The sequence below is a fragment of the Camelus bactrianus genome, chromosome 17 (genome assembly GCF_048773025.1).
Source record: "Camelus bactrianus isolate YW-2024 breed Bactrian camel chromosome 17, ASM4877302v1, whole genome shotgun sequence".
Taxonomy (NCBI): Eukaryota; Metazoa; Chordata; class Mammalia; order Artiodactyla; family Camelidae; genus Camelus; species Camelus bactrianus.
In genome coordinates this window covers 15,681,638-15,694,910 of record NC_133555.1, presented here as the reverse complement: position 1 = coordinate 15,694,910, position 13,273 = coordinate 15,681,638, and the positions used below count along the sequence as shown (strand labels likewise).

General features: G+C 44.6%; 1 long non-coding RNA gene across 2 annotated transcripts in view; it reads right to left on the bottom strand.

Moving 5' to 3' along the window:
* Positions 1–12,765, bottom strand: part of LOC141573704 (uncharacterized) — a 123,172-nt gene extending 110,407 nt beyond the window's left edge. For both annotated transcript variants that reach the window (XR_012499725.1, XR_012499726.1), the window contains exon 1: positions 12,677–12,765. This is a non-coding gene — a long non-coding RNA (uncharacterized LOC141573704). The remainder of the gene's footprint in view (positions 1–12,676) is intronic.
* Between the last annotated feature and the right edge of the window lie 508 nt (positions 12,766–13,273).

Genomic DNA, 13,273 nt, shown 5'->3' with positions numbered 1-13,273 from the left:
ATTTTTCCCTGAGAAAAATCACTCTTCAAAATGCACACCCTGACATTCGCCTCCCAGGCACCAGATCACAATGTCAAGGAGCCCCAGAAGGAGGTCAGCTCCAAAGGTATCCCAGGTTCTGCCGCTGGATTCACTGCATCACACACATTCGTTTTTAATTCCCATTCAGCCGCATAAAGACAGGAAGACACTGCCAAATATCGATCCTGGGAAATGAGACATAAATCAAGCTAATTCCATCCACCCAGGCCCCGTTCCCACAGGCAGGCTGGAAAGGCTGACATAGCCTGCATCTTTCTCTTTTTTGTATTTTTCATAAATTAAACCCGACTCTCGGCCCATGGATCAATCAGAGAACATAGAAAACAGCACAGATACAATGGGCAAGTTTTTCTACGGATCTGGGAAATATTTTTATGCATGTTTTGTTTGCTAGAAGAGAGACCACAGAGCCAGGTTGTGGAAACAAGTGTCTTAACCCTAGCTTGATTATTTCCTCCCTTCCTTGGGAGGACTTTGAGCAGGCTACTTACTTCTCTGAGCCTCAGTTTTCTTATCTGTGAAATGGGTAAGCAGTAATGCCTACCTCACTGAGAAGGTAAGAGGAATAAATGGTGAAATGCTTAGCCCAAGGCTGCCCTTAGTTGCTAAAACGTGCCCTCCCAGAGCTCAACACTTCACACGGGTTAACTAATTTAATCCTCCCAACACCTTATGCCTCATTTTACCACTGAGGAAATAAAGGCACAGACAGGTGATGAAGGTCACACAGCAGCCAGGATTTGCACCCCGGGGTCTGGCCTTAGCTTGTACTCTCAACCATGCAGGAAGGTTTTGTTTTCATACATTTCCACAGACTGTTTATTTGTTCAGCAGATATTAAAATAAATAATTAGAAGTGTGGTGAAATTTTTTTTTTAATGTTTAAGTACTAGACGTGCTGAGTCGGTAGAACAAAGAGACCGGAATAAGGCCTGGGGGTAGACAGCGGGTGGTGGGGAGGGTAGTGGTGCAGGAAAGACCTTTCTGATCATGTGACAGCCAAGCTGAGATGAGAATCCGAGAGAGGCTGAGCTAGGACCCTGCTTCCACTCTCTCATGCACCAGAATCCACCCGAGGGCTTGTTAAACCCCCGGCTGGGCCCCAGCCCCAGAGACTGGGACTCAACAGAGCTGGGCTGGGGTCTGTGCACCTGCCTCTCTCCCTCTGCCCCCAACAAGCTGCTGCTGCCCGTGGTCTGGGGAGCAAGCTCTGCGCACAGGGAGCGAAGACGTGGAATTAAGCGGTTGAGGCTCAGGAGAGGAAGCTGTGAGGCCAGAGGCCTCCTTTCATAGTCACCCTGACGCCTGAAGTCGGTGACCGTGTGACACATGAGAAGACAGGCTCAGAGCAATGAGTTAACCTGTCACAAAACCTTGCAGTGGCTGAGGCAGGAGGCAAAGCCGGGTTCCAGACTAACACAGAATGGCCCCCATCAGTCCCCAGGGGATCAGTCATGGTGAAGGAGGGCTGTGTGCTCTGGACCCCTGGGACTCCACAGGACAAACAGCTTCACCCACTTCACACGTCCCCAGGGGAGGCGGGGCCAGTGGGCGGGCTGACAGGAACCGCTCTGTCCAGGCAGCCATCCCTCTGCTCCTCCGCCTCCGGGAGAAGCAGCAGCCCTGCTCTTTCTGGGGGTTCTCCCTGGAGGTGGTGTTGGGAAGGAGGCTGCTCTGCCTCTCTGGGACTGTTTTTCTCCCTCTCTCTGGCTGACGAGGTGCTGTGGAGGAAGCCAGGCATCTCTGTGCTTTTGCTCTAGAATTGCTGCTTCAGTTTCATCAGGAATTTTTTTTAGAGCAGGACAGATCCACGGGGCAGTGTTTCAGGAGAAACTAAAATTTGGGAGGACAGTCGGGGCAACGGACAATATCACCCTTTGATCCTTGCAGCCTAATTCTAAGCTTCCACAGAGAAGCCTGGTCTTTCTACAATCATTACAACAATTCAAAGATTTCAAGCCCCTTCAATTAAAAAATGATATAAACAAGATAAAACATTACAGCACAGACACTAATGGCTCGTTTGGGGGTTCACAGTCAATAGTGGGGATTCAGTCAATAATATCAGTTACTGGCTCCAGGCGTTTCCTAGATGCTGTACTCAGTATTTTTTCTTCATCATGTTTCTTAAACCTCCTGACAGTTCTCAGGGGTGGACACTTTGTTATCGCCATTTCACAGACAGAGAAATTGAGACTCCATGAGACTGGGTAATTTGTCACAGACACAACTCACAGTGGCAGAGCCAGGCTTCAGAGACCTGTGGACCTGATGTCAAGTCCTTGTTCTAATTACCCGAAGCTGCAGAATCTTCCAAAGTTGCTATTGTTTTATATCACATTCCTCTTGTTTCTCGTCTTCTCTAGGACTAAATGGCTAAAAGAGTGGGTAAAGTAGAATTGGACTTGGGTTTGAACCCCAGCTCCTTGGGCACATATTAGCTGTGTGAGCTTAAATACATATTTCTGGATTGAACAGAAAAGGGAATTTACTGGTAGTATAACTGGAGAATCTAGGGATAAACTAGCTTCAGGTCTGGGTTGATCCAGGGGCTTAAATCTATTTTCTCTTTCTCCATCTCTTACAGCTCTACTTCCAGACTGTTGGGTCCATTCTAGATGGGTTTTCCCCTCGTGGAGGCAACATGGCTGCCACACCTCCTGCCCATTCTCCCAGATTCCTGTCCATTAGGAGAGAACTTTAGTTCTAAGAGTCCCAGTAGAAACTGTGTTATGTTTTAGTGGCTCTAATGGGGTTGTAACACAGCCCTAAGCCAATCCTTGGGGTCAGAGGATCATGATGAGCTGACTGGGCCAAGTCATGAGCTTTAAGTCAGAGCTGGTGATAAAACCACCTCCTAAGCACACTGGCTGACAGCAGAGAGGGTGGTGGTTTCTCAGGGAAATTAAAAAATAGTTATCAGAAGTTTGAATAGATCCTAGTCATGCTTAAGAAAAAGAGCAATTCCTTCATGCCTCCATGCCCCCTTCTGGAAGGGGGGATCACAGTAGTGTCTTAATCATCTCAGGCCGCCATAATAAAATACCACTGACTGGGCGGCTTAAACCACTGAAATGTATTTTCACACAGGTCTGAACGCTGGGTGTCCAAGATCAGGGTGTCCGTATGGCTGGGTTCTGGTGACAGCTCTCTTCCTGGCTTGCAGAAGACCACCTTCTCACTCTATCCTCACATGGCCTCTCCTCTGTACAGGCACATGGAGAAAAAAAAACTCATTTTTCTTCTTTTTCTTGGAAGGCCACTAATCTCATCAGGAAGGCCTCACTCTCATGACCTAATTGAACCCTAATTACACTCCACAGGCCCCCATCTCCAAATGCCATCACATTATGGATTAGGGCTTAAACATATGAATTTGGGGGGGGGGGGACACAGTTCAGTCCATAGCCACTAGCATCGACCATATTCAGTTAATGTGAGAATTAAAAGAGATAATACTATAAAATTCTGGTAGTATTTGATCCTTACTAAGTACCAGTTAATAAATAGCAGCTTATAGATGATACATTTTGATTTTTTGTTGTTTTTTTTTTAACTGAAGTCCAATAAAATTCACCTATTTCAGCACAGAGTTTGATGAATTTTGGTAATCCTGTACATTGGTGTAGTCACCACCACCACCAAGACAGAGCAACACCTTCCCCACAGAAGTTCCTGTAAGTCTCTGTGGTTGAGCTCCTCCCATGACCTCCAGCCCCAGGCAACTGCTAATCTGCTTTGTGTCACTATGTTTTTGCCTTTTTTTAGAATTGCATATACATGGAGTTATATAGCATCTTTTGCCTTTTGTGTTTGACTTCCTGCACTGAGCATAATGATTTTGAAATCCATCTATGTTGTTATTGTGTATTAATATTTTTGTTCCTTTACATTGCTGAGCAATATTCCATTGCATGGACATACCACAGTCTGCTTAACCATTCACAGTTGATGAGATATTTCTAGTTTTGGGTTATTATGAATAAGCAGCTATGAACAATTGTGTGCAATTTCTTATGTGAACATATATTTTCCAGACAGTAGGATTTTTATGGTAAGTTCTCTGGTTTATCTTATAGAGTTCAGCAGATGTTTAAAAATTGGGAAAAAAATGTTGTTGTGGCAACACATGCTACTACATGGACAAGCCTTGAAAATATGCTAAGTGAAAGAAGGCAGTCACAAGAAAACACATATTGCATGATACTATGTAAATGAAATGTCCAGAACAGGCAAATCCATAGAGACAGAAAGTAGACCAATGATTGCCTAGGGCTGGGAGGTTTTGGGGGAAAAGGAAAATGACTGGTAATGGATATGGTGTTTCTTTTCAGGGCAATGAAATGTTCTAAAATTGATTATGGTGATGGTTTCAGAACTCTATGAACATGCTAAAAAATCACTGCATTGTACACATTAAATGAATGAACTGTATGTGATGTGAATTATTTTTCAATAAAACTGTTACAAATTATTTGTTAAATGAATGAATGATTTAATACTTGGATGATTCCATGTATAAATAAATTTTCTTGTTTCCTGGCTATTTAATCATTTCAGTACACTTTGGTATTTATCTGTAATTAAACACACTTACTGGGCTTCAGTTAAGTGCCAGATACGGTGCTAGGGGTTGGGGATTCAAAGACAGAGGAGACACAGGATCCATCTTCCCAAAGACACACTTGAGAAAGGGAAACAGACTGTAACTGCAGCTGTAATACATAACACTGACAAATCACTTACAAAGAGCCAGGCATTCATACCTATCTATATTCTAATCATAAATATAAAATATATATGTGTTTTCATTTAATCTCCATAGCAACCCTTGAGGAAGGTACCAGCAAACTTGCAGTCTTTAGATAAGAACACTGATGCACAGAGAGGGTCAATAACTTGCCTAAGGTCACCCAGCTAGTAAATGGTCAGCTGGGACTTGAAGCCCAGAAAGCCTGGCTCTGTGCCCATGGCCCATCCACAGTGACACTGCTCCAACAGTGAGGAGAGGGGCCTAGCTATGGCGGGGGTGTGAGCCAAGGGCACTGTCACGCTTCCCGTTGGGCTTAGGCTCTCAGCCCTGCACAATCTGTCTGTACACTTCCCCTTGCCCACTCTTCTCTCCACCTGGCTGGTCCCTGGCCCTGGCCACACTCTGGAGACCACAGAAAAGGACCCCCAGCACCACCTTGTCACCTCTCTTTTTTTCTTCCTCTCCTGCAGCTGAGCAGAAACACCACACTGCTTGTTATGGACTGAATAGTGTGCCCCTCAAATCCATCTGTGGATGCCCTAAACTCCACTGTGACTGTGTTTGGACATGGAGCCTTTATGGAGGTAATTAAGGCTCAATGAGGCCACAGGGATGGGGACAGCCACCAGGAGTGTGGTGCACAGAGAAAAGGCCACGTGAGGACACAGTGACAAGGTGGCCATTGGCAAGCCAGGAGGAGAGGCCTCACCAGAACAATGCTGCCGGCACCATAATCTTGGACTTCGGGCCTCCAGAACTGTGAGAAAATGAATGTCTGCTGGTTAAGCCACCCATCCTCAGGTATTCGTGACGACAGACTGAGCAGACTAATGCATCACTCTACACCTGCTCCTCTCAGAGCAGAAGCAGGCCTGGCCCTAGCTGGGAGGGACAGTGACTCGAGAGAGGGAGGGTCTGAAACACTGGTCCTTCTTGGAAATTTCGCCTAGCCAGGGACACTAGGCTAGACTCATCAAACCACTGTCTTGCTGCGACCGGCTCCTGCCCTCCTGAGAGCTGACTCTAAAATTTTCAAGAATTTTCCAAGCTGTTTATCAAACACAGCCATAATTAAAAACTAAATTATATGAACTTTTATTAAATAAATTGCATTAAAAATAAAGGCCATAAATACTCAAAACCACCTCTTCTTAAGTATTTTACTACATTTTACTATTTTGTGTACTTTTGGGGTCATATATATATCTACTGAATCTGTATAGTGAGTACATCATATGATGGCACACACAAGCACACATCTCCTCCCAAATCCAGTCAGTGACATCATACATCATACGGATAGCTTAATGAAGGTCAAGGTGAGCGTCTTTACACCACAGACATTGGCCAATGCTACGCATCAGAGCTTGATCTATTGTTTTGTTCATTTCTAAGAAATCAACTTAAGAAAGTAGTGGCAAAAAGGTCAATAACTAAGTGCATCATATATATAGTTGTTATACTGTGAATAGTGCAAAAATCAAGGAAATATTCTTCCAGTATTCAAACAGCATTATCCAATTCAGCTAAGTCACTCATGACGCTGATGAACGTCTAATGTTCTGATATAATGTCTCTGTTGTTTCACTTTCATCTCCTCTTTAACTTAAACAAAAATATCAACCAATTTTCGTGTCAGAACCACATTCGTCAGTTGCAGTTGTTGGTTGGATACGGACAGCAGAGTTGGGCAAAAATCAACAAAAGCATTTTGTGAAACTCAGTTGGCTCTGTGGGATGTATAATAGGGTCGTCCATGTTTTGTTATTTTAAATTGTATACAACACTAATGTTAGTAAGCTTTATAATAAGTATATGTACACATGCAAATATGTATACATGTACATATATACACACGTATACACATACATGTACTTCTTTTGGAGAAGTATTTATTAAGCAAAGCATTAAACATTCACCGACACATTGCTGCATCAAATCATCCGCATGTGAGGAGACGAGTCCAGGGAGCAGGGCACACCTGCTCCAAGTAACACAGGCAGTCTGCTGACCAGCACCCCCATCCACGTCACAGCCGCTCCTACACAGGGTTGTTGAAGGACAACCCAGTAAGACAGGAAAAGTCCCCAGGACTCCATCATTGATATTTGTTCTTGAATTCCTCTCAGTGCCATGCAAATAGCTAAGCCATAAATCCTAAGGGGTGCATAATTTCATTATTCTTATTATGCTTAATTAAAATAACACTGAGCCTGGGTTAGTGATTAACTCTCTCTCCACCTCCCTCAGTCTCCCATTAGGGTAATTTGTTTCCCAACCCTCCTAACTAACGTGGGCCAGGATGGTGTTTTTCCTCCGGGTATTTTGGTTATTTTTCATGATTATTTTCTTACCCCTGGAGGGTAGTATTCCTCAAGATGGACCTTACTTGGGAAAATGGAAAGGAATGAAGCGCAGGGAGATCCTGGTTCAGAATGGCTCTGAGACACTGTTAAGGAAATGAAAAGATGGGCCACACACTAGGGGAACAAAATCACATTACATAATGTAAATGTGTAAAGGTGTACACAACCTGTAAATGTACAAATGTGTAAAAAACAGTGTACATAAAGAATTCTTTAATCTCGGTAATAATAGGACAAACAACCCAATTAAAAATGGGCAAAAGATGTGAATAAACATTTCACCAAGAGGATAAACTACTGGCCAACAAGCACAGGAAAAGCCACCAACATCATTAGTCCTTTGGGAAATGAAAAGTGAAGTCTCACCGATGCTGAAAGTTAAAAACACTGACCACACTTCATGTTGATGAGGATGTGGAACAGCTGGCACTCTCATAGGCTGTTGGTGGGAATACAAAGTGGTACAAACACTTTGGGAAAGTGGCCACTTCTTTTAAAGTTACAAATAGAGTGGCCATACAATGCAGAAGTCCACCCCTAGGCATCTACCCAAGAGAAATGACAAAAGCTGTCCACGCAAAACTTGTACATGAATGTTCACAGTGGCTTATCTTGAATAGACACAAACCAGAAACAATCCAAATGTCCATCAGCAGGCAAACAGATATAGAAATTGTGGTCTACCCATACAACAGAACCCTACCCAGCACTGAAAAAGGAACGAACCGCTGATTCACAGAGCACCATGGATGAGTCGCCAGTAGCTACCCTGAGCCAAAGAGCCAGGCGTAAATGAGTACTCGCTATATGATGTCCTGGTCATGTTCTAGAGAAGGCCAATGTATAAGGACAGAAAGCAAAGTAGGGTGACCAGGGGCTGAAGGATATGGACTGCAAAGTAGCACATCGGAGTTGTTGTGGCAACAGAAAGGCTCCACATCTCACTCGGGTGACAGTCACATGGGCGTATCCACTTGTCAAGTGTACACTGCACGTGGATGCTGTGTGTGATATGAAATCTGCACCTCAACAAGACTGATTTTTAAAGTAGCTTTTAAAAGTGTAACCTTGGGCATGCTATTCTTCTTTTCTGGACCTTAGTTTCCTCATCTGTAAAATGGTGATAATAACAGTTGCTATGTTATGAGAATTGAAGGAGAGACTATTGCAAACACTTAGAATCTGGGTGTGCACAGTAAGATTGGTTAGTCTGCCTCGTTGCTTTTCATTAAACTATAAAAAGCCACAGAACAGGTATCCATTCACTCATTCATGCAACAAATTTTTATCAAACACCTATGACATTCCAGGTGTCATTCAAAGCACATGAAATACACCAGCAAACAACAAAGACAGAGATTCTGGCCTGCTGTCCCAGCACTGTCCCCCTGGCTCGCCAATCAGCATGTGCAATTTCAACATCTCTCCGACTAGATGATGTTAAATTCATATTCAATAATTAATGGAAATGGATGCCCTTTTTTTTCCCCCAAAGCACCTTAAAGAGATCGCCCAATCTTCTGACACTTGACACAGTCAATGAGCAATCTGGCCAGTGGCTGAGTGTTTCCACTTTTGTGGGAGCCAGGCCTCCTGGGGAGACCCAGGAGAAAAGAGAGCTTTCTAAAACATCTTAATTGTAAGTGGAGTTCATTAGTTTAGATCCCATTACAATAAATTATTATCCACGGCTTTAGATCTTAACAAAATGGACACTGCAATGATTAGAGTCTCCTGTGTTTGTGGAAAGACCCTATAATAAACCTACACTTGATGATAACAACAGTAGATTGGTCCTCAACCAAACCAGTTATTTGTCCCAAGAGGGAAAGCCCCCCCCTCCATTTGATGGTCAAAATAGAAGCCTGGCTCTCTTATTCTCAGAAGAACATTAACATTGCATCCACAGACAAATTTGATCATGGCGGTGTCTGCTTAAAACCCTCCACAGTTTCTCATCATGCTTAGGAGAAAGTTCTGTCAAAAAATAATGTTCAGAAGATAAAAAGCCAACTCTTTTCTCTCCCTGGTATTACTGAGACATAACAGACATACAACATTGTATTAGTTTAAGTTATACAATATAGTGATTTGACATTTGTATATATTGCAAAATGATCACCACAGTGAGTCTAGCTAACATCTATCACCTCATATCGCTACAGTTTGTGTGTGTGTGTGTGTGTGTGTGTGTGTATGTGTGATGAGAACATTTAAGATCTACTCTTAGGAATTTTCAAACATACAACAATATCATCAACTACAGTTGCTGTGCTGTATGTTACATCCCTGGGACTTATTTATTTTATAACTGGAAGTTTGTACCCTTTGACCCCCTATATCCATTCTGCCCACACTCGACACACCATCTCTGGCAACCACCAATCTATTTCCTGAATCTTTATGAGTTCAGTTTATTATTTTTTTTAGGTTCCACATATAAATGGGATGACACGGTGTTTGTCTTTCTCTGTCTGACCTCTTTTACCTAGCAGAACGCCCTTAACTTCATCCATGCTGTCACAAATGGCAGTATCTCCTTCTTCTTTATGACTAAATAATATTCCATTTTTATATACACCCCGTTTTCTTGATCCATTCATCTGTCATTAGACACTTCAGTTGTTTCCATGTCTTGGCTGTGGTGAATAATGCTTTAGTGAACAAGAGGGTGCAGATAGCTCTCTGACATAGTCATTTCTGAAAACCCAGCTCTTATACTGATACAGAATAAAAATGTGTCAGATGTTTATTTAACTCCTTAATGAGACAACCAGTAGTATGGAAGAGCCGGTTCAAAAAGCATTTGATGACAGGGTTTTAATCAACCCCTCAGGAAAGATGTAAGGCAGTAAGTTTTCATTTCTTTGTTCATTTTTTAATTAGAAACAAAACTGACTAAAGTCCTTCAGGGCGATAAAGGGATAATCTCTGGGGTTATCTTCCCTACCAGATAGAAAGCACTGGCTCCTCCTACAGAAGGACAGCTGTCTACAAATGTACACGTCACTCCAGAGAGCTCAAGTCCAATCAGTAAACAGCAAACTCAAACAAAGCTACACTCTCAAGGAGAATTAGGTCATCCCTGGGTGGATTTGGTAGAGAATGCTCTAGTTCGACATCGAAAGACTCTGTAGTCTTCCTTTCTGCCCTCTTTCTAGGTTTTGGATCGCTTTTCTTAAGAATGCTACATCTTCAACAAGACCGACACCACCAGCTCCTCCCTCTGCCACAGCCCCATCCAGTAACGCTGCCCTCCCGTGACAAGTCCCTTCCCATCGCTGGGCCAACACCGCTGCTTCCTTTGCCCTTCCCCTTCCCTACTCCTATTCTCTTTAAGATCTCAGCTGAAGTCGTGTTCTCAAGGGAACTTTCCTGACCCCCTGGACTAAGTCACATCCCCTGTGAGCCCCCTGAGGCAGCAGCCTTCCGTCCGCCTCCATCTTGGCACCTCTCACAACTCTGGCTCACTACCCCACTGTGTGGTCAGCTGTTGAAAGTCTGGCTCCTGACTGGAACATAAGCCCTCAGAGAGCAGGGTGGGTCTGTTTCACTCATCACTGGACACCCGGGGCCTAGTGCAGAGCCTGAAACAGGGAGAGTGAGGGAGGGTGGCGGCTCCCCACAGGACCCAGAGTCTGCGCACCCAGGGGTCTCGCTGTGCCCAGTTCTGGCCCAGAGCCTGACTGAGCCATCTGTGTTTTTGGAGGTTCACGCGAGGGCGAGTTAACAGGTCACAGGGACACGGAGGCTGCACACGCCTGACTGCGGCCACATTCACCCTCAGCCCCATTTTGCTCGGCGCTTGGAAAGTTTTCAGATTTAAATTAGTTGTCAACATTCAAGTTTTAACAAGCTGGAATTTCCAGCTCCTCCTGGAAAATCATTAGGCCCAAGAGGCCACACTTGGCCAGAGCTGAGGAGCAGAGATTTCCTGTGGTCTCTTGCTGACTGAGCTGGATTGCCACTGACTGTGATGCGGGCACCCAGCCCACATCCCACGCATCTCCCTGGCCTGTAGGCTTTAGAGTTTTCAACCCCTGTGCTGAAGTCTCCAAGAACCAGTGAGGTCATCAGAAAGAAACACAATGGGATATATCGCTTTGGCTCCCCCTGAACGTATCCTGCCCGCCCCACTGCTGAGATTCCGTGATGTCCCCTCTACTTACTTAAAACTCACCAGGAGGGAAGCTCTACACACTCTGAAAAACTAATCATCTGAGAAATTTAAATTAAATATTTGCTGATGGACCTTCCATTGTATTTCTCTGTCCCCCTTCCACAGAGAACCTTCCATATAGAACCAAGAATGTCCTCTTACCTTTAGTGGAAGAAACCCTTTTCTCTCCTCATGATCTGCTCCATCTTGTTTTATGAGCAGATGAGAACTTGGAAGCCCATTCGTGTTTCTTTTTTAGCTTTGGCTACCAGGAAGCTCAGAGTTCAATTCTGAGCCTGCTTCCAGCTACATTCTTTAGTTTCTGGTTTTCTGGCAACTGGGACACTGCTTACTCTGCCCCACACTCTCACTTCCCTTTTGGAGAATTATTCCCCCTGCCCCGACCCCCATCCTTACTCAGAAGCAAACAGAATGTCAAGTGTGACTCTGCCCCATTCTGGCCATGGCTGATTGGTCCAGGAATGGGACTCCTGGCTCAAGCCAGCCCCTACATGTTCTTAGCTGAGGCATTCTGAAACTGAGAGACACGCTGCCCTTGAGATGCTGGGTGGTGGAAGTCAAGTTCATATACCAGAGGAGCCATTGGCAGCCATGTTCTCCTATGTAGATCGGAGTCCAGAAAGTACAGAGAAAACCCACCAGTGGGGTGGAGAACTCACCCTCCAGTGTTCAAGGTCAGCCCACAGTCTTTTAATAAATTCTTCCTTTTGTTAAAGCTACCTTGAATTGGGTTTCTAAAATGGTAAAGGAGACTATGCCATTTGTCTGCTTCAAGCCCCCAAAGTCCTTAAAATAAAAGTTGAATACTTTATTACATCTGACAAGGCCCCACACGATCTGGCCTCATTTGACCTCTACAAACTGGTCTACTTCCTTCATTTGGCTCCAGCCACAACAGCCTTCTTGCCATTCTCCCAACTCTCCAAGTTCCCATGTACCTCAGGGCCTTTGCACCTGTTGATCCCCCTCTGTGGAACATTCTCCCTCCAGAGCTTCATGTGGCTGGTTCTTGTCACATCACCTTCTTGGGAAGGCCTTTCCTGACCACCCAACTTAAATTTGCCCTCTGCCCTACTCTGCCCTTTCATTCCACCCTGTTTACTTTCTTCATTGTCTTTATCACTCTGCAATTATCTTATTTATTTGCTTGTTTACTTCAGCTTGGTACAAGTAACACTCAAATGTAAGCTCCACAATGTCACTGCTACAAGCCTGGTGATGAGTATGCTGCCTGGTAGGCAGTGGGTGCTCAGCCAATGGTTTCTGGGTGAGTAAGTGTTCCTCGCAGCCCAAAGATCCTACTTAATCCATCAGACGACCTCCCTCTCTCCTTACCCCTTTCCTTGCGTGCTTCTTGAGTTCCTCAGTCTTCGTTTTGCTGGTCTTTGTGTGTCTTCCTGGTGCATCCCTCAGAACCTTTCTGGAGTGGATAGAAAAAAATAAGAGAACTTACTTATCTGGCAAATACTATGTGCCAGGTATGTTGCTAAGCACTTTACAAATATTAACTCATTTAACCCTCCAACCGACCATATGAGGGTTGTACCATTATTATCATCCCATGTTATAGATGAACAAACTGAGGCACCAAGGGAGGAGTCATTTTTCCAAGGAAACCAGCCTAGAAGGCGCAAAGCGTGGACTTATGCCCAAGGAGTCTGAGCCCTCAGCCAGTCTGCCTCCCAGGGGAAGGGGAGGAAGGCGTCCTCACTCCTGAGAGGCAGTCCTGTCCTACCTCCTTGGGCCCACCTCTCATTCTCACATCTGGGCTCTTGAGCAGAATCCAGGAAAGCGTGTATTCATCCCAGCACAAAGCCAGGGTGAAGCTTGTCCGATTAGGACTATGACAGATTGCAACGAGACACAGCGGGATGATTGAGGGCTTCCTCTAATCACACCAATTGATATAAATTACTCTGTCGGCCGCCCCGA